This window comes from Misgurnus anguillicaudatus, chromosome 2 (assembly GCF_027580225.2).
Source record: "Misgurnus anguillicaudatus chromosome 2, ASM2758022v2, whole genome shotgun sequence".
Lineage (NCBI taxonomy): Eukaryota > Metazoa > Chordata > Actinopteri > Cypriniformes > Cobitidae > Misgurnus > Misgurnus anguillicaudatus.
In genome coordinates, this window is record NC_073338.2 from 43,919,562 (window position 1) to 43,939,185 (window position 19,624).

General features: G+C 44.1%; 1 protein-coding gene and 1 long non-coding RNA gene across 5 annotated transcripts in view; one reads left to right on the plus strand and one right to left on the minus strand.

Moving 5' to 3' along the window:
- The window catches only part of LOC129443004 (prolyl 4-hydroxylase subunit alpha-1-like), a 131,230-nt gene that overhangs the window by 58,582 nt on the left and 53,024 nt on the right, over positions 1-19,624 (plus strand). The window lies entirely within an intron of this gene.
- On the minus strand, positions 14,218-19,253 carry LOC129436015 (uncharacterized). The gene is made up of 5 exons (XR_012371192.1): positions 18,932-19,253; positions 18,321-18,416; positions 17,143-17,274; positions 17,001-17,060; positions 14,218-14,802 (listed from the first exon to the last, which is right to left on the minus strand). It is a non-coding gene; the product is annotated as an uncharacterized lncRNA (long non-coding RNA).

A 19,624-nucleotide genomic window follows, 5' to 3' on the forward strand; every position in this document is an offset into this window, starting at 1 on the left:
TACCTGCTCGTAGGCGAAGTGTAGCCGCTGGTGATGGCGTCCCACCCACTCGGTCACACTCACTTCCTCCTGGCCGGCTGCCACTCCTAAGACCAGGTCCGTGGGCATCCGCACGTGTCTGCCGAACATCAGGTAAGTAGGGGCATACCCCGTCGTACTATGTACACTGTTATTATATGCTTGTGGTAGGTTCGGTAAAGCACTCACCCAGTCGCTCTGCTGCCGTTGATCCAAGGTCCCCAGTAGCCCCAACAGGGTCTGATTGAACCTCTCGCAGCTGCCATTTCCTTGGGGGTGGTACGACGTCGTGTGGGTCTTGGTACACCCATACAGCTGGCACAACTCTCGGATCACCTTCGATTCAAAGTTGGCCCCTTGATCCGAGTGCAAGAACTCCGGGCATCCGAATGTCTGGAAGACGTTCCTCCATAGAACAGTCGCGGTGGTATTAGCTGTCTGGTCGAGGGTGGGAACTGCCCATGCGTACTTGGTGAATAGGTCGGTGATCACCAAGATGTTTTGGTAGCGATCTTGTGGCCGCCCCAGTGTCAGGAAGTCCATTGCCATAATGTGGAGGGGGGCTTTGGCATGGATGGGCACCATCGGCGCTCGAGCCTCTCGTCGAGATTTAAACAGCATGCACCTGGGACAAGCCTGGATCAAACTACGTACTGTGGCTTCCAGCCCTGGCCAGTAGAAAAATCTGCGCAGCAGCGATATGGTCCTTTCTTGTCCCTGGTGCCCCAGCTGATCATGGTAGGCTGAGACTAACGCTGTCGTCTGATTAGCGGGCACCACGATCTGGCGCACCTCCTCGCCCAGCTTCGGGTCACTAACCTTTCTGCAAAGCACTCCTTCCTGTAGCTCCAGCTTGTCCCACTGCCCCAGTAGCCTTCTCCCCGTCTCTGTCTGGGCTAGTCGTTCTGGCGACGTTGGCCGTCGGCCCTGCTCCACCCACGTCTTTACCTGACACACATCCTGATCCTGGGCCTGCCTCTCTATCCACCGACGGGGGTCCCACCCCCAGTTCCCAGGCGCGGCCTCCTGTTGGCCTCCTGGGGCGTCCACGGCCCTTATCATATAGCCTTCCCTCGGGCTATCCTCTCCTTGGCCCCTCCGGCACCCAGGGTCGTCCACCTCCGGCAGTCTTGAAAGGACGTCGGCGTTTGTGTGCTCTCGCCCAGGTCGATACTGCAAGTGATAATCGAAATTGGCCAGCTGGGCTACCCACCGCTGTTCCACAGCCCCCAACTTCGCCGTCTGCAAATGTACCAGAGGATTGTTATCCGTAATTACTGTTACCTTGGCACCCCAGAGGTACACTCAGGGCCCACTTCAGGGCCAGCAGCTCCAGTTTAAACGAGCTGTAATTTGCGTCGTTCCTCTCAGCTGGGTGGAGGCTTCGGCTTGCATAAGCGATCACCCGCTCCGTTCCTTCTTGTCGCTGGGCCAATACGGCCCCCAGCCCCAGGTTGCTTGCGTCTGTGTACAAAACAAATGGTTTAGTGAAGTCTGCGTATGCCAAAATGGGTGCCTGTAACAGTTCCTGTTTTAGCCTCTGAAACGCAGCCTCACAAGGGTCGTCCCAGTTGATGGAGGGTGACCCACGTCCCCGGCTTCGCCCTGTACCAACCAGCAACTGGTTGAGAGATTTAGCAATCTTCGAGAAGTCTTTTATGAATCGTCTGTAATAACCCACGAATCCCAGAAATGATCGTACGTGCCTCACGGTTTTGGGTGCATTCCAGTCTCTTACTGCAGAGACTTTTCCGGGATCTACGGACACCCCCGCGGCGCTGACCACATGACCCAGGAAATGGACTTCTCGCCTCAGCAGATGGCATTTATCGGGTTGCAGTTTCAGCCCATATTTCTCCATGGCTTGGAAGACCTCTTCGAGGTGCCGAAGGTGGGAATTAAAATCTGGGGAATACACAATCACATCATCCAAATATACTAAGACTGACTCCATCAACTGACCTCCAAGGCAGCGCTGCATCAGACGCTGGAACGTGGCCGGAGCGTTACAAAGCCCAAAGGGCATCCGTTCCCACTCAAATAGTCCAAACGGGGTCGTAAAGGCGGTCTTCTCTCGATCTGCCTTGGCCACCTGCACCTGCCAATACCCACTGGCCAGATCTAGAGTGGAGTACCATGCGGACCGCGTGAGACTGGCAAGGGAGTCTTCGATCCGCGGTAGGGGAAAAGCATCTTTCTTGGTTACCAGGTTGAGCTTACGATAATCCACACAGAACCTCCAGGCCCCTGACTTCTTCTGTACAAGCACGATGGGGGCCGCCCACGGGCTACTGCTCTCCCGGACGATGCCCCGCTCCAGCAGGCCCTGCAAGAGTGTGCATACCTCTGTGTATAGGGTAGGTGGAATCGGCCGATATCTCTCTCTGCTTGGCCCTGCGTCCCCAGTCGGGATGTGATGTTCCACCACTCTGGTGCACCCATAGTCTTCCTCATGACTTGCAAATACATGTTGCCATTTCCGAAGGAGCGCCTGGAGTTTCTGTGTCTGTACCTGTTCCAGATTTTCTCCTTGTAGTGACTCACCCGCCAGGTGTTTCGGCACCTCACTCTTCCTGTCGTTTGCAGGGGCATCCATCTGCGTCAGGGCCACCTCGATCACAGAGGGGCACACCTGACGGAAACTGACGTCCCTTTCTTCTCTCACCTGGTGGGGTGCGACTGCCGTTAGTCGGGCCAGTCGTTGGTATCGATGTAAGTGGACTGCGTAAGGATGTTCGTTCCGTACCTTCACGGGGACCCTTCCCCGGCGAACCGCCGCTAGGCCCCGTGCCACTTCTACTTGGGGGCAGTCTGCATGAGGTTCAACCAATACCCACTCCTCAGGGTTGGCTCCTCGAGGGGGCACTCTCGCCCACACAATGGCCTCACTTCTAGGAGGAATGGACAAAGCAAATCGACACATCACTCTTCCTACCTCTTCTCGGTCTCTACGGACCTGGGCCATCTGGACTCGACGACAGTCGGCGACTACACGCTCCCATTTGGGCCTCTCGGCAGGTGAGATCCTGGGGCCCGGCTTAGCCTGAAATAACTCTTCCCAGCATTCAGAGAGGACGTTCATGCCCAGTAGGGCTCGATGGGCACCCAAACACCTGTCTTCGACAATGATCACACCTTTTTGGGGGACTAACACCCCATGGACTTCTAAGTCTGTTAGTCGGTAACCGACGTAAGGGATCTCTAGGCCATTTGCACCCCGCAACGTCAGCCAGGGGGCCTCTGCTCCTTGTGTTCCTTGCCTTCCAAATACTTCCTGTGAAAGGCTTTCTGCAAACAACGTTACCTGAGAGCCCGTATCTACCAGGCACTGTACTGTCTTGCCACACACTTTTACCTCCGCTATTGGGCTATGCCCGATCATCTGGTGCCTAGGGTTATCGCTTCTTCTTGGGTCTTCCCGAGGGTTCCCGGCCACACGACCCACTGTGGCCGGTCGATCTAAAAACCCCCTTCCGATGTCCTACGAGGCCCACACTGACGACTGATATGTCCTGGTTCACCACAGCGATTGCAGATGGGCCGCCCCTGGTCATCCCATTTGAAGCGGGGTCGGTTAAAGCGGTTCGGGCGTCCGGATGGCTCTCGGCCTCGCTCCGAGTAAGCTCGCTCTCGGGGGGCCGGCCTTGGTTCCTCCCGCGCCCTTCCTTGGCGCAACTCTCCCAGGAGGGCCTTAGACAACTCCGATATCTGTTCCTGGACATCCTTCAACAGTTCCGCTTTCAGGGCCTGCTTCCAATCCGCCCGCTCAGGTGGTGTGGGTGCAGTTTCGCTCACAGCCGCGCATACTGGGGCCTCACTGACTTTGACCTCATCACCCTCCAAGGCCAGTGCCTCTTTCTTAAGATCTTCGAAGGTGAGCCCGGGGTCCCTCCGAAACTGGACCCTCAGACTCTGTCTTATGGGGCCCTCTTTCATCCCCAGGAGGAACTGGTCGCGTAATAGGGTCTCCCCGTCTCCCAGCCCATGATCACGTCGGGCCTGTAGCCGAGTGAACTGCTCTCGCAGCCTCAGGGCAAACGCTCTAATGGATTGTCGGGGGCCTTGCTTAAAGTTAAAAAACTGGGAACGGAGGACAGCTACGGGGGTATGGTCACCATATTGTTCGGTGAGAAACTGGAATACGGTCTGGGCGGTGGCTCTAACTGCTTCGGGGGCGGCTTGCACCTCTCGCCGGGCTTCTCCCTCTAGGGAGTTTAATACAAACTGGAGCCGCTGGGCGGCGCTAAGGCCCTGTAGGTTGGCCAAGTACTCTAATTGGGCCTTCCATTCCGTCAGTCGGACCTCTGACTCTGCTCCTCCATACTTCTGCATCCATGGGCTACCCATGATGATGGACGTGGCACGGGGTGGGGCTGCGGGCCCCGCGTTGTCGGTCATTGGGCGACCCTGGTTACTCAACTCGAGGTGGAACCCTGCCGACTACGCCAAAATCTGTCACGGCTAGGGGCGGGCTGTTAAATACTACAGCCACGCCCCTTCTCAACTTCCACCTCGAGGAGGTCCCCAAAGCCAACCCAATGACCAGACAACACGAGAGCAGGTAAATATTAAAACAACTTTATTTAAATATTTAAAATAACTTGGGGAATGGGGAAGGGGTAATTAAAACTAGCTTCCTCTCTGCCTTCCAGGCAGACCACAGCACGGGAAGGTGGCAGGAAGGGGAAGAGGGCAACGGAGGTTCCAGGGGCTGGTGACCAAAGATATAGGGGGGAGGGAACGGGAGACACAGGCTCCTGCCAACTCCGCTATCCGTGGCGCCCTCCTCTTCTTTCCTGGAGGCAAAAGACAAAATAGTGTGACTTAGGGGTTTAACTCTCTCTTCGCCCGTGGTACCTGTATCACGCTAGTCGGATGCTTCACTGCTCACTCTCCTTTCTTCCTCTTCCCACAGGCAGCAACTGGGAACACAAAGACACGTTTAATCTGGACTTGGGTCGTCCTCACCCTGCTGATTACAGCTCTCGGTAAGTGTGGTTTTTCCACAGTTCACTCTCCTGACGTTCACTCCTGTTCTCTCTTTCTCCACAGGCAACTTGGACACAGCAACACGGTTAGTCTAACTTGGATGCTGCTCACCTCTCCGCTGTTTACAGCTCTGGGTATGTATGACTGTCCGCAGTTCGTTCTCCTGACGTTCACTCTCGTTCTCTCTTTCTCCACAGGCAGCTTGGACACAACACACTGTTAGTTCAACTTGGGTGCCTCTCACCTTTCCGCTGTTTGCAGCTCTGGGTATGTATGACTGTCCGCAGTTCGTTCTCCTGACGGTCACTCTCGTTCTCTCTTTCTTCACAGGCAGCTTGGACACAACAACACGGTTAGTTCAACTTAGGTGCTTCTCACCTCTCTGCTGTTTACAGCTCTGGGTATGTATGACTGTCCGCAGTTCGTTCTCCTGACGTTCACTCTCGTTCTCTCTTTCTTCACAGGCAGCTTGGACACAACAACACGGGTAGTTCAACTTGGATGCTTCTCACCTCTCGGCTGTGTACAGCTCTGGGTAAGTGCAGCTTTTCCTCAGCTCGCTATACGGTGTTCTGATCGACAATGCACGGGGGCGGGCTTACGACAGCTGGCCTGCACAGAAGGGCAAACGGCAATGATTTCCCCACAGGGCGCCGGGGGCCAAAACCCTCTCGGCGAATTCGCTGGTCAGCAGGGGGCGGACTGTCACACCGTCTCACCGGGCCGAGCGCTGCCCTATCCTCAATGCCCGTAGGGCGATCGAATACCGGACAGGGGCGCCCCTTTGTAGAGACCACGGGGCGGCGGAACTCCTTCGCCTCTCACTCTGCCACAAGGGAAAACACACAGGTAAAGTAGCAATACACAGGCCCATAGTTGTACTCACACACACACTGCCAGCTTCCAAGTCTTCACCGCCACACTCTGAAAACTGTCGACACACAGACGGGGGCAGCTTCCAAAGGCCCGCACCGTCACTTCACACTCAAATCGCACACAACGTATAGTAGATGATGTTACTCACGACCGTCAGCCTCTCCGTCTCTTCCTCAGTAAAGGGGATGGTGCGGGGTACGTCTGACAAGACACACAGCACTTCCACAGCAACCCACAGCAAACACACAGCACCACTTCAACGTGAAAGGTTTTCAATTTACATGGACTCACCCACCACACTACAGGTGTACACAAGAGACGCCCGACGTCCTCCACTTCGCTGAGGTCGGATGGGGGCGATGACAATACGGCCGGAGTATTTAGCTCTGCTGCTATGGCTGCTGAGTCCAACTATTCCTGCGGCTCACCTACCGCGCTAGATCAGGGGTAGGGCCGCCCTCCTCTTCCTGGAGGTGTTCGATAATACACAGCCAGAAGCTGATACTCACAGCGGTCCTCTTGGTTAATGCTTTGCAAAACTGTGTCGTTTCCTTCTTCCTTGGTTTCTCTAAATGTGTCACATATACCGATGTTTTCTTCTACCCACAGGGTTTTCTCTTACTCCGACACCCACTGCGAACTACGAGAGAGAGAGAGAGAAAGTACAACCAGCTTCCGATGTGTAACGGACGAGCACAGCTCCGCACCTCAACTCATACACTAAGCACCCCAACTGTGATTTACACTGCTCTTAAATACTCCTCTGTGTGCTGTAATCCTCCAATCAACCGGCGTTCCTCTTAACCGCGCACAGCTGCGCTTGATTTGGCTGATTACAGCCCTCACGACGCTACCGGATGTCCGGTGTCTCCTCCTCCCGGTCTGGGCGGAAACATCCGGGCGGAACCAAAGTTTCCCGACTTTTGGTTCCGCCCAACAAATGATTGTCACCTTGTGACATTATAAAAGGCTCAAATGTTGGCTTATCGTAGTTGTTCTAGGGCTGAAGGCACAATAGGTAAAGGATGGGGAAATTTCACAGTTATATTATTCAAACCTCGATAATCAATGCAGGGTCTCAGGCCGCCATCTTTCTTTTCCACAAAGAAGAAACCAGCTGCAGCAGGAGAGATAGAAGTACGGATAAATCCATTTTGGAGTGCTTCAGAAATATATTCCTCCATGGCCCGGGTTTCAGGTTGTGACAGAGAGTAGACTTTACTCTTGGGGGGCATGGCATTAGGGAGCAACTCTATGGCACAATCGTATGATCTATGTGGGGGGGGGGTAACTCGGTAGCCTTGGACTTGCTAAACACTTTACAGAATTCAAGGTAAACATCAGGAATCGTAACCTTCTTACCAGACGGACTTTCAATGTTAGTAGATAGACAGGGTTTGGGTTTCAGGTGGCTGATGCAAGCTTCCATACAGCGTGAGGACCACTGCAAAATCTCTCCAGTCCTCCAGTTAATTTTCGGATCATGAGCAACCAGCCATGGGTGACCTAGGATTATGTTATAGCGAGGAGAAGAAATTGCATACAGAGTTATGGTTTCTTGGTGAAGGGATCCGACTTGGAGTGTGAGAGGGATGGTACGGTGGGTAATACCATTACCAATGGGAACGTTATTTACAGCAGAAATGTTTAATGGTGGTTGACATGGAATGACAGGGATCAGAAACTTTGAGACAACATCTTCATTAATGAGGTTTAAGGCTGAGCCAGAGTCAATCAGTGCAGTGAAAGATAGGGGTTCATCATTGTAGGTGATGGTTACTGGTTGTGAACACATATCATGACACGAAGGGAGGTTTTTAAATTGGCTTACCAAGTGTCCTTTCTGTAACGTTCTTATGTGACCACAGGATAACTAATATGGAACGTCTTCCTACAGTCATATCAGGAAAATTTTTATCTGACCAAAATAGTACCATGTGGGAATGTGCTGTTAATGTTCCAAATGTCCTTTCTGTAACGTTCTTATGTGACCACAGGATAACCAATATGGAACGTCTTCCTACAGTCATATCAGGAACGTTTTTATCTGACCAAAATAGTACCATGTGGGAATGTGCTGTTAATGTTCCAAATGTCCTCTCCATAACGTTCTTATGTGACCACAGGATAACCAATATGGAACGTCTTCCTACAGTCATATCAGGAACGTTATGATATGACCAAAATAGTATCATGTGGGAATGTTCTGTTAATGTTCCAAATTTCCTCTCTGTAACGTTCTTATGTGACCACAGGATAACCAATATGGAACGTCTTCCTACAGTCATATCAGGAACGTTTTTATCTGACCAAAATAGTACCATGTGGGAATGTTCTGTTAATGTTCCAAATGTCCTTTCTGTAACGTTCATGTGACCACAGGATAACCAATATGGAACGTCTTCCTACAGTCATATCAGGAACGTTATGATATGACCAAAATAGTATCATGTGGGAATGTTCTGTTAATGTTCCAAATGTCCTCTCTGTAACGTTCTTATGTGACCACAGGATAACCAATATGGAACGTCTTCCTACAGTCATATCAGGAACATTTTTATCTGACCAAAATAGTACCATGTGGGAATGTTCTGTTTATGTTCCAAATGTCCTCTCTGTAACGTTCTTATGTGACCACAGGATAACCAATATGGAACACCCCCCCCCCCCCAAGTCATATTAGGAATGTTATGATATGACCAAATAGGACCATGTGGGAATGTTCTGTTAATGTTCCAAATGTCCTCTCCGTAACGTTCTTATGTGACCACAGGATAACCAATATGGAACGTCCCGCTACAGTCATATTAGGAATGTTATGATATGACCAAAATAGTATCATGTGGGAATGTTCTGTTAATGTTCCAAATGTCCTCTCTGTAACGTTCTTACAGTATGTGACCACAGGATAACCAGTGTTGGGGTAGTTACTCAAAAAATGTAATTAGTTACTAGTTACTTCTTTAAATTGTAATGAGATTACTTTAGTAGTTACTGCATTTGAAAAGTAACTTCACTACTTATTACTTTACTTTACTTTTTCTTAACTTACCACATAGATACATGGACCTGGTTTAGGCGGGGTCGGCTGATGATGAGTAACTCCTTTAAATTTACTTTACTTTATACTTTATACTTTATTGTCTCATTTCTGAGAAATTTGTCTTGGACATCAAAACACAGCCAGTGAAAACATGTGTAACCATACAAAAACATAATGGACAGATAGGGTTAAGTACCCAATTACAATATACACAACAATCCACAAAATATAACACTAGTTACCGCATACACAATCTCTAAAACGTGTTTTAAAAATTTCAACATTCAACATTTTAATTGCAGAGGGAACAAATGAGTTTTTAAGACGGTTAGACTTACACAATGGGACTCTATAACGTTTTCCAGAGGGCATCAAGTGAAAGTTTGTATGTAAAATGTGTGTCTCATCAGCAACAATGCTAGCATCGTGATTTAAAATCGATACATCATACAGCTCTTGTACAGTTTGTTTCTCCTTCCACCCGATAATTTTATGGGCATTATGTACCAATCTCCCAATCCTATACTTTAACTGGACAGTCAGGTTACCATACCATGCTGTAATTCCATATCGTACTAAGCTCTCAACCACAGACTGATAGAAAAGGTACATAATCTTCTGATTCACTCCAAACACCCTGAGCCTATACGCAAAAAGTAGAGTCTCTGCTGCAATCTGGAACACAGATTATTAACATGAGAAGACCAACTGAGTAAATTATCCATATAAATTCCCAAGTATTTATACGAGGAAACCTATTCGACATTGATACCATGTATAGTAACTGGACTGTGGTCTCCCACATGTTTTGGGTCAAAAATCATTTCCACTGTCTTCGTTCCATTTAATTGTAAAAAGTTCCTGTCGCACCAGCCAACAAATTTATCAACAGCAGAGAAGTATTCTGTAATATTTGTTTGCCTGGTCAATAGACTGAGAACAGCTGTGTCATCAGAATATTTTATAAAAAACGTATTGTTTTGACTAGCGACACACTTATTAGTATATAATGTAAATAAAATGGGTGAGCTAACGCAGCCCTGCGGAGCCCCGTATTCGTACTTTCCACTTTTGAGTAGGAATTATTAACCCTGACCTGTTGTGTCCGGTTAGTTAAGAAAGAATAAAACCACTTAATACAATAAGGGTTCACATTTAGCTCTGTTAACTTATTAATCAGTACAATGGGCTGTAGTGTATTAAAAGCCGAACTAAAATCCATAAAAAGTAAACGAGCATACGCTTGGGCATGTTCCAGGTGAGTGTTAACCAAGTGATGCAATTGACAGCATCCTCAGTGCCTCGGCCGGCCTTGTACGCAAACTGTAGTGGATCTAGGAATGGCTTAACCTGCTCCTTTAACTCTAATATAACAAATCTTTCGAAACACTTCATAACATTGGAAGTTAACGCTACAGGTCTAAAATCACTATTGTTAACTGGACTATTTTTCTTAGGAATTGGTACGATTATAGATTTTTTCCAAATTGATGGAATGATGTGAGAATCCACTGAACGTTGAAAGATAGGGCAGAAGGCTTTAGTTAGTTCTGTAGCACAGCTTTTTAGCAAAATGGTAGAAATCCCATCAGGACCTGTAGCTTTTTTTGAGCATAAGCCTCTAAATAACTTGCTAACTTTACGAGGATCCACCTCTATTCTCTGACCTAAGTCACATGTAATGTTATCCAGTTGCTGTTCAAACGTGCTGAAAATCCTCCTTTTCGAAATTTACGTTTTAAATGGAAGTAAAGATAACAACCATGCTTTAGGAAAATTAATAATTGCTTTATTTAGGCTATAGTATATTTTCTATAGACGTGTAAAACCATATTTTGGCGGATTGTCTTTTACTTTGATTGTTTTTACTAGTTTGCCTGCCCATTTCGTCTTAATAATTAATGGAACCTAAACGAACTTGGCTTGCTGTTCTAGAAGGCAGCTCGAATCTTGGTTGGGGCTCGAGACCCAATTCCAAGTAACAGAAGAGAAGAAAAATGCAGTGAAGGAGGAGAGATGCCAGAAGGATTGCGACTGGGCGCAGAGGCACGGAGACTCACGTTTACCATGATTAATGATGATTGACAAGTTTAGGTTCCTTTCAAACCTACGTTAAAAGTGTAGCCGTTAAAACATTATTAGCCTAATAGTTTATTTTGATCATGGTGCTACAATCGATGGATAATTCTCAAGTTGTTTTAAAGAAGAATAAAATATTACTTTTCAGTCATTTGCGCTGTCACACAGTTGAACGTCTCCGCATATGTACATCATTGCGACGTACTTTTGCAAATGATTCATAAAGTCATACCTCCGCAATTCTTTGATCGATTGTGTTTTAAAAGTACTGTATGCTTAAACTCTAATGACCACAATGTGATCGCTGATGCGCTGGTAGAGAGAGAGAGGTGGAGAAAAAGAGAGAGAGCGCGGCTCTGTACAAAAGTGGAAATGATCGATGTTATTTGATGTCGGCTCTTAAAGTACAAAAAAATCCCGATTAAGCTATTACGTGGCTATTATACAAATTTTTTTCGGGACGTTCTTGCGACCCGGTGGCAACTTGTCCACGACCCAGTACTGGGTCGCGACCCGGTGGTTGGGGACCTCTGCTTTAAATGACCGGTAAGCAGGATCTTTCGCCACAAGTTTTGTATTGCCATGCTGGACTTACAAATGCTCAGACAGGTTGCTCATTGCGTTGTCAGCAGTTGAAAGACACTTGTCGTGTGGGCATAGTGTGCATTTCACACAAATATTTTTGTCCTTTCGAGCAATAAGCTGATCGCCCCAGTGGCCGAAACCCTCCGTCTTCATTTCCCGCTCCCCTTTGCACCAGCAGCTACGTCAAAATTAATGTCTATGGCATTGGCACACGTACAGGCACATTCATGCACGCACCACTTAAACAGACAAAACTTTACACCCAGACAAACACTGCTTGGGTAACGCAGGAAAGCGCGTTCCTATAGTCTAGTAAAGTAGTGTAGTTACCAATATTATTAGTGTAATGCGTTACTTTACTTCGTTACCCAAAAAAGTAATATAGTTACTGTAATCCATTACTTTGTAACTCGTTACCCCCAACACTGAGGATAACCAATATGGAACGTCTTCCTACAGTCATATCAGGAACGTTTTATCTGAACAAAATAGTACCATGTGGGAATGTTCTGTTAATGTTCCAAATGTCCTTTCTGTAACATTCTTATGTGACCACAGGATAACCAATATGGAACGTCTTCCTACAGTCATATCAGGAATGTTATGATATGACCAAAATAGTACCATGTGGGAATGTTCTGTTAATGTTCCAAATGTCCTCTCCGTAACGTTCTTATGTGACCACAGGATAACCAATATGGAACATCTTCCTACAGTCATATCAGGAACGTTTTTATCTGACCAAAATAGTACCATGTGGGAATGTTCTGTTAATGTTCCAAATGTCCTTTCTGTAATGTTCTTATGTGACCACAGGATAACCAATATGGAACGTCCCGCTACAGTCATATCAGGAATGTTATGACCAAAATAGTACCATGTGGGAATGTTCTGTTAATGTTCCAAATGTCCTCTCCGTAACGTTCTTATGTGACCACAGGATAACCAATATGGAACGTCTTCCTACAGTCATATCAGGAACGTTTTTATCTGACCAAAATAGTTCCATGTGGGAATGTTCTGTTAATGTTCCAAATGTCCTTTCTGTAACATTCTTATGTGACCACAGGATAACCAATATGGAACGTCCCGCTACAGTCATATCAGGAATGTAATGATATGACCAAAATAGTACCATGTGGAAATGTTCTGTTAATGTTCCAAATGTCATCTCCGTAACGTTCTTATGTGACCACAGGATAACCAATATGGAACGTCTTCCTACAGTCATATCAGGAACGTTATGATATGACCAAAATAGTACCATGTGGGAATGTTCTGTTAATGTTCCAAATGTCCTCTCCGTAACGTTCTTATGTGACCACAGGATAACCAATATGGAACGTCTTCCTACAGTCATATCAGGCACGTTTTTATCTGACCAAAATAGTACCATGTGGGAATGTTCTGTTAATGTTCCAAATGTCCTCTCTGTAACGTTCTTATGTGACCACAGGATAACCAATATGGAACGTCTTCCTACAGTCATATCAGGAATGTTTTTATCTGACCAAAATAGTACCATGTGGGAATGTTCTGTTAATGTTCCAAATGTCCTTTCTGTAACATCCTTATGTGACCACAGGATAACCAATATGGAACGTCCCGCTACAGTCATATCAGGAATGTTATGATATGACCAAAATAGTACCATGTGGGAATGTTCTGTTAATGTTCCAAATGTCATCTCTGTAACGTTCTTATGTGACCACAGGATAACCAATATGAAACGTCTTCCTACAGTCATATCAGGAACGTTTTATCTGACCAAAATAGTACCATGTGGGAATGTTCTGTTAATGTTCCAAATGTCCTTTCTGTAACATTCTTATGTGACCACAGGATAACCAATATGGAACGTCTCGCTACAGTCATATCAGGAATGTTATGATATGACCAAAATAGTACCATGTGGGAATGTTCTGTTAATGTTCCAAATGTCCTCTCCGTAACGTTCTTATGTGACCACAGGATAACCAATATGGAACGTCTTCCTACAGTCATATCAGGAACGTTTTTATCTGACCAAAATAGTACCATGTTGGAATGTTCTGTTAATGTTCCAAATGTCCTTTCTGTAACGTTCTTATGTGACCACAGGATAACCAATACGGAACGTCCCGCTACAGTCATATTAGGAATGTTATGATATGACCAAAATAGTATCATGTGGGAATGTTCTGTTAATGTTCCAAATGTCCTCTCCGTAACGTTCTTATGTGACCACAGGATAACCAATATGGAACGTCTTATGGAACCCAGTTGGGTTGATTTTTTAACCCATCTGTTGGGTAGAAATAACTTTTTGTTGGGTTGAAACAACCCAACGTTTGGTTAATGTGTTTAAAGCTAAAATTTTGTGGTTTAAATTGCTTTCATACCTTTCATTGTGGTGTCTATAAATAACAAAGCATAGATTTAATTGAAAAAGCATATTTATTGCACATGAACATTAAAAGAGTACATAGCCCTACACAAACAATCAACTTTCTAATAAAAAAAATATATATTAGTATTATATCTCACAATCTAAAATTAACATTACAATTAGATCAAGTAAAAAGTTGTACAAGGGATAATGTATTGGCAGCATGTCATCACAGAAAAAAGACACAACAGTTTCTTCAGGACAAATGTCACAAACACATTGGTTTAGTCATTTGTAAATTTAATGTCGGATATGTAATTAATAGACATTGATATTTATTTTTTGTGTAATATAACACTGTACCTGTCAAAATGATTTGCAGCATTGGAGTTTTTAGTTTTGAGCAGTAGTAGAATGTCACGACTGGCCAATCAGAAACTAGCATTTTAGAGAACCGTGTAATAAGAAATGGTTAATGTAACACATAAGACCAACACTAAGTTGCACAAACAGTCAATATATGATCAACATGAAAAATCACCTTAGCATGACAAATAACTACACAGACTTCTTATAGAAAGGAATTCCGTTCTTGGGAGTTTGTAAACAACAGTCTTCAAAAACACCCACACTGATGTGCACTGCTTAGTAAAATTAATGTCCAAAACATAAAAAAAGTTTAAAACATGTCAACATCACCAAGGAGGGTGTATTGCTGGAGTGACTGTCTGTCAAAAACAACGAAGGCTTGATGGCAGAGATCGTCATCTTCCAATTCAAGGACAAATGGGAATGGTTTTGTCACCTCAGCCTCTCAGAAGAATGCAACCATGTTGGTCCCAACCTGTTGAAAACAGACAAAACACTTAGAATGCAGGCAAAGACGCTAAATGCATGATGCAGCATTATTATACAAAACCAAACAATTCATATTTCATACACACAAATGTAATCTAGTTTAATTGTAATGAAATGTATAAATTTCTGTTTTATTTCAATAACCTTACAATATACTCTTTGTTCATGCCAATAACTCAGATTCACAGTAATTTCAGATTCTGCCACGTCACTTTACCTGGCAGTAAGCCCGATTTTTTAGATTTTGCAACAACCTGCATACTTGCCCTTATTACTTAATATAGCCAACACTTTATTAGCATATATTATGTAATGAATACAGGGCTGGACATTAAAGGAATAGTCTACTCATTTTCAATATTAAACTATGTTATTACCTTAACTAAGAAGAGTTGATACATCCCTCTATCATCTGTGTGTGTGCACGTAAGCGTTGGAGCGCGCTGCGACGCTACGATAGCATTTAGCTTAGCCCCATTCATTCAATGGTACCAATCAGAGATAAAGTTAGAAGTGACCAAACACATCAACGTTTAGTTGTACGAGCAAGTTTGGTGGTACAAAATAAAACATAGCGCTTTTCTAAGCGGATTTAAAAGAGGAACTATATTTTATGGTGTAATAGCACTTTTGGGAGTACTTCGACTCGGCGCAGTAACACACTCCCTCTCCCATTATGAGAGTGAGAAGGGAAGCGGACTTTTCAGGCGTTGATGTGTTTGGTCACTTCTAGGGCTGCAGCTATCAGTTCTTTTTGTAATCGATTAATCTAGCACTGAATCGATCGATTAATCGATTAATCGGATAAAAATATTGTGTGTGTTTTTAAACAACCAAAACAAATAATGCATCACGAAAATGACTTGGCTGTAAAATGTTCAAGCATTTGGCTTTTATTTCTAAAAAAACAGAGGTATTTGGCTCCAAAAAAATAAGCCTATTTATTTCAATTTTACCCATTTAGTGTTTATAAGTGCCAGTGCCAACAATTAAACACTTTAATTTATTAATATGCACAACAGGTTTCATGCTGTAATCTAGCCCTGACATCAAAGTAAATATCTGGTTTATGCACATTTCTACACCTGCAGCATTTACCATTAGGTTACTAACATATAATATATCATTTCTGGGGTGAGCCTATTTGCTATGGTAACAACCTGTGACTGTGCGCGCACGTGACACCTGTGTTCGTGTGTGTGCACGCATTCTTCTGTGCATGAGGAAGAGCGATACCCCAGTCAGACCAGTTGCTTCATTGCAATAGAACGCTGCATTTGGTTTGCATCACTTGCATTGCGGTGCATTTTAGGTTAAGAATCCGTTTGAAAAATCACAACATCACGTCCCGCTGTATACAGTAAATGCATGCTGAAATTATTGTTGCGTGGCTACATTAAAGTTTAAGCATATGTGATGCATTGCGCGATCGTGTGTGAAGGAGTTCTTTTTTAAGCTATATACTCTCCTGCAATTGAACGTGAATACGTTTACTACTTAAAAACATCAACGCTAAACATCATATCTAGTCAAACCGCATAACGACATCGCTACAAATACAGTATGGGATTAAAATCAGCGGAAGCTACGTTACCTTGTTTCATCGATGCTTGGTGAAACAGCAGTGGATGTTTTGAACTAAATTCAAAATGAACCACGTGCTATGATGTCCTTCCTGAACATTGAACAACGGTCCGTGTGAATCAGATCTCGGCGCGTGTAGTGCGCGTCATAGGAATTTAACGAGGCTTCGAGGCAGAATTTTTGCCTCGAGGAATTTTTTTAATCGAGTAAATCGAGTAACTGGATGAATCGTTTCAGCCCTAGTCACTTTTAACTTTATCTCTGATTGGTACCATTGAATGAATGGGGCTAAGCTAAATGCTATTGCAGTGTCTCAACGCACTCCAGCGCTTACGTGCACGCACACAGATGATAGAGGGATGTATCAACAATTCTTAGTTAAGGTAATAACATAGTTTAATATTAAAAATGAGTAGACTATTCCTTTAACGTTTGTCCCTAAAGTTAATGTTTTAGAGTTGCGAGTAAAAGACAATTTTTCTTGTCCGAGTTTTCACTCTATTCCTACTTGTAAACATGTCTTCTTGCTAGTTCACAAACAAAATATTAAATGTTTTAGGTTGCTTGCAAAGTAAAGTGTGCAATACCTCCATTACTTACATAAACTTAAGATTTTCTTCCCACTTTTGTAGACAGGAGTTGGAATATCATCATGGGGTTCTGTAGAGAAAAATGTTTAGGTTAAATTAGTAACTTTACTGTCATAATACTCAGCAAACAACTATTGTATTCCCAAGTGTACCTGGAGGTGATTTGTTGATGCTCTTGGTTCTTGGCTGGGAAGTTGCAGGATTCTGTCCGTAAAATGCAGTGCCCAAGTTTCAAATAGCTTTTCAGCATGGTCACGGAATAACACAGAGAAGTCTTGTTAACTCTGAAAATGACAAATCATGCATTCATTTTCAATAAAACTTTAATGTAAATTTATGCGATAATGAATGCTATATGGGCTAGCTTGTGAGTGAACTACGGCTGCGTGTAGTAAATGGTGCTTTACCTGTTTTCAGATGATGGCAATTTACTTCGAATCACAGAACCGGCTTTACCGATGAGATGGGCTTGACAATTGTATACAATTAAAGAGATAGTTGGGCCAAAAATGATATTGAACCCATGATTACTCACCTTCAAGCCATCCAAGATGCATACGTCCATCATTTTTCAGACTAACACATTTTTAGTTATTTTAGAAAATGTTTTAGATCTTTCAGTTAATCAAATGTAAAGTTATGGGGTCCACTCCTTCAAGTCCAAAAATATTTGCATCCATCCTTCACAAAATAAATCCATATGGCTCCACGATAATAAACAAAGGCCTTCTGAGGGTAGTCCGTGCAGTGTTGTTGTAGAATTATAACAAAAATAACTAGCTTCTGCTAATGGCACCATCTTGGTCGCGTCCGCATTCAAGATGAGAGCTGTCCTGAATACAGAGGAGTCTAAGATGGCGGTATTACTGGAAGCTAGTATTTTTGTTTATAAAGTTTAAATATAGATATTTCTACAAAAAACGGCATGGATCACCCCCAGAAGACCTTTGTTTATCATCGTGGAACCATTTGGATTTCTTTAGTGAAGGATGGGTGCACATTTTTGGGACGTGAAGGAGTAGACCCTGTAACATTACATTTGATTAACTGAAAGATCTAAGAAATTTTCTAAAATATCTCAAAATGTGTTTGTCTAAAAAATGATGGACATATGCATCTCGAATGGCTTGGGGGTGAGTAAATCATGAGTTTAATATAACTTTTGGGTGAACTATTCCTTTAATCGTGCAACCTTACATACCACTTTTGAAAATGACATACTCACAGCAAAATAAGCAGGGATTCTTAATAAAGAAATGCTTTGATATGCCTCATTGTATTATCAACATATCACTTTAAATAATAAAAAACAAGTGCATTTTCATGTTACCTGTAAATAACTTTGTAAAAGCTGGTATCAGAACCTCAAAGTGACATTGTTTTAGCGTCTCCAGAAAAAAAATATCCATCTTTTATCCATCAGGGTCTGAGGAAAAGAGGCAAAACTGTGATTTAAGTGGGCATCATCAAAAACATTTGAAGAAGACAAAAATGTCTGTAACTTACACAGACCAAATGAGAGTTCACAATGTGTGACCCTGTCTCTGAACTCAAGGCTAGAGTTTCATGATCTAAACATGATATTAAAAGCATCAGTTTGATTTCAACTTTTACAACAAACGATTATTTATTTAAAACGTACACGTTTCTTCCTCATATCAACGTTATCTGTTTTAAACTGAATTACTAAACCATTAGAATACGTTACATAACGTTTCTAAAATTATTAAAACAAGCCATGTTTTAGACATATTTCATAAAACGTTTGATCAAACGAAATATTTAAATCATTTAAAAGCAAACATATAGATTTACTGAGCATTACAGACTAGCCAACGGACGCTAATAAAACTTTTAATAAGAGTTATGTCTTGTGAACCATCATTTTGCATACTTTTGCATTCAGAAATAGTTTAAATGATTAAAAACAATGACACAAACCTTTTCCTTCAAATAAATCAAAGATAAGTCGATGAAAACCCGTTTATGAATCCTGAGGTGATGTAAATTCCCGCGTCAGGTAGCGTGCTGTGGCAGGAGGAGTCTTACGTGTCTGTGTGGGGGAAGGGAGAAGTTCTCTCTGGGGAAGAACATCACTGACACCCAGTGGTCGCGCCGGTAACATTCCGACTTTTTGAAATTAAACTTTAAAATTGGCCTTCACTTTACAAACCGACTGCAAATTTGAACATAATACATATATATTCTCGCCTGAACTTATGTTTAAATTACATTTTGTGGACTAGAGAAAGTAATATTGAGAAACAGCTATACCCAGACAGCAATTTAGCTCTTACCGACGTTGGGGCGCATGTACTTGCCCGACATAAAGTGCCTCGGTGAGATGTCTTATGGAGATCGGTAGCTAATAGGCAAGACATCGGGAAGATGGTGGCATTAGAATGATCGCCGACCGTGAGCCAACGTAAACCCGCCCTAATTATTATGACCTATATGCGGCGCGATCCTCTTCGCTCTCCCATTGAACACAGCTGATTTTCGGCTGCATCGCTGTAAACGTCAAGGCATGCTTATAAAGCAGCTGTTCCAGTGTTAAAGGAAGCGAGGCGTCAGGAACCCACCGTTATATAATTGATTTGTTTAGGCCAGGGGTCTCCATGGTGCCAGCACATT